The sequence below is a fragment of the Elephantulus edwardii genome, unplaced genomic scaffold (genome assembly GCF_000299155.1).
Source record: "Elephantulus edwardii isolate Elephantulus edwardi_28Jun2011 unplaced genomic scaffold, EleEdw1.0 scaffold00046, whole genome shotgun sequence".
Lineage (NCBI taxonomy): Eukaryota > Metazoa > Chordata > Mammalia > Macroscelidea > Macroscelididae > Elephantulus > Elephantulus edwardii.
This window is the reverse complement of record NW_006399796.1, coordinates 10901179-10903904: the sequence shown is the minus strand read 5'-3', so window position 1 is coordinate 10903904 and position 2726 is coordinate 10901179.

Genomic DNA, 2726 nt, shown 5'->3' with positions numbered 1-2726 from the left:
GCTTGGGAGGGTGGAGGGACAGTGCAGAAGGGGAAGACCCTCTACTGATGTGGTTGATGTGAATTCTTCCTCCATAGGGGGTTAATGGAGGTAAAACAACACCCCTTTCCTGCCATCTGCACTGTTTTTATAGGATGTTTGGTCCCTGTTTGTAACTGGCTACTCCAAAGTTTGCTCTGACATTAACTAGTAATTCATCTCTGAATAGGTCTTAACAAGCAAAGGGTCTCTTCTGGGAGGTGTCAATGTCAAGATGAGGAAGGAATAGAATATAATCAAGTGGCAAAATGGTGACTTTGGAAATTTAGAGAATACGTGTCCATTTGCTGCTTACTTACATTCACTTACTGGTAGGTGCCATCAAGTCATCTACAGCCCTTAGTCCCAGTGAACAATGGATCCGAACCTTGCCTTGTCCTGTGTCTCCCTCATCATTTCTGAGCCCATTGTTACAGTCACTCTGTCAATCCGTCTCATTTAGAATCTTCTATGTTCTGCTTGGAAGCAGGAGTGGCATCCACTTCTGAAAAAGCTTGCCTCCGGAAACCCTGTGAACCTGAAGAAAGGATGAAAGTTATACAAGTGTCAAGGTCTTTTGTTCATATCACCTACAACTCAACGACACTTAACAACAACATGTCAATCCATTTCATTTAAAATCTTCCTCCCTTTGGCTAACTCTCCACTTTTCCAAACATGAAATCCTTTTCCAAGGACAAATCTCTCCTAATAATATCTCCAAACTTTGTGAGATGAAGCTTCACCATCCTTGCTTCCAAGAAGCACCTTGGCTACACTTTCTTCAACACACATTTGTTTGTTCTCTTGATAGTTTATGTGATACTCAGTACTTTATCACCACAACTTAGAGGCATTAATTTTTCTTTTTAGTCATTGTCTAACATTTAAATGCATAACAAGTAATCAAAAAGATCATTACTTGAATCAGATGTCCCTTAGTCTTTAAATTGACATCATTATTCTCTAAAACCTTAGAGAAGTTATTGACACAGTCACTATTGTTGTTGTTAGGTGCTGTTGAGTTGAATATGACTCATAACAACCCTGAGACACTCAAGAGCTCATTGCAGCAATCACTGTGTCAATCCACCTGGTTGAGAATCTTCCTCTCTTTTGTCAAGCCTCGACCCTTCCTGTCATCATGTCCCTCTAAAAAGAATTACCCCTATTAGCAACATGCCCAAAGTATGTCAGGAGAAGCCTCATCATTCTTGTCTCCAAAGAGCTCTCCGGCTGCACCCTTTCCAAGACATATATGTTTGTTCTCTTGGGAATAATAACATAGGATATTCAGTGTTCTTCTCTAATACCACAGTTCAAAGGCATGAATTCTTCTTCTGTCATCCTTATTCATCATTCATCTCTCAGATGCATATCAAGTCACTGTCCATTAATTCAGCACTGGTTTAACAATTTTTATTCCTTTTGCTCCCACAGACTTTGACTGTTAACTAAAGTCACTGGAGTTTCTTCCTTCTCTGTCCCAAGTATAGCCCCAAGTCTTAAGAAAATGAGAGAGCTTTAAACAAAAATGTAACTGTCTAATTAACTGAAAATAATAATCTAAAAGCAGGACTTTGCTAAAAAATGAAATTCCATTATATACTGTTGTTGTGTGCTGTCAAGCTGTGTGTGACTCACAGTGACCTTACTCACAATAGCTCTGAAAGCTGGCCTAGCCTGAGCCAATCTCACTGTCTCCAATACGCTTGTCCCCATTATCCCAGTTACTGTATTAATCCATCTCATCCTGGGTCTTTCTTCCTCTCTTGTCCTGTCCTTCGATGCTTCCAAGCATGACGTTCGTTTCAAAGGACTGGTCCCTCTTGGAAATGCACCCAATGTATGGTGATACGGAGCTTCAAAATCTTTGCCTCCAAGGAGCAATTTGGTTTCACCCACTCGAGGATATATTTGTTTGTTCTCTTGACAGTCCAAAGTATCTTAACGCTTTTCTCCAGCACCACAACTCAAAGGCATCAATTCCTGTTCTGTCATTATCATTGTCTAGCCTTCAGATGCCTAGCAAGTAATTGCAAAGATCATGACCTGGATTAAGCACATCAAAGTCTCTAGACTGACATCGTTGCTCTTTAGCACTCTATAATGTCCCTGCCAGCAGATTTTTCCAGTGCAATTCACCTTTTGATTTACTGACTGCTAGTGCCAAGGGTGTTGAATGTGGAAGTAAGTAAACTAAAATTTTAACAATACCAGTCTCTTCTGCATTTATCATGGTGTTACCAATTTGCCCAGTGATAAGAATCTTTGTTTTCTTTATGTTGAGCTTCAATCCATACAGAAGAATACTGTCCTTAACTTTCTGCAGCAAACACTTCAGGTCCTCCTCAGTTTTGGCAAGCAGTGTTGTGGCATCTCCATAATGTAGCTTATTGATGAATCTTCCCCTAATCCTGATGCCACATTTGTCCTCATAAAGTCTAGCCTCCTGAATAATCTATTAGACATGTAGATTTAAAAAGGTATGGAGAAAGGATGCATCCCTGACACCTTCCTTTCTTGAGTCTGAACTATGCAGAGTGTCCTTGCTCTGTTCTGACGACTGCTTCCTGGTCCAAGTATAGGTTTCACATGAGCATAATCAGGTGTTTTAGAATTCTCATTCTCATGATTAGCCACAATTTGTTGTGATCCACACAGTCAAATGCCTTTGTATAGTCAATTAAACACATAGAGATACTCTT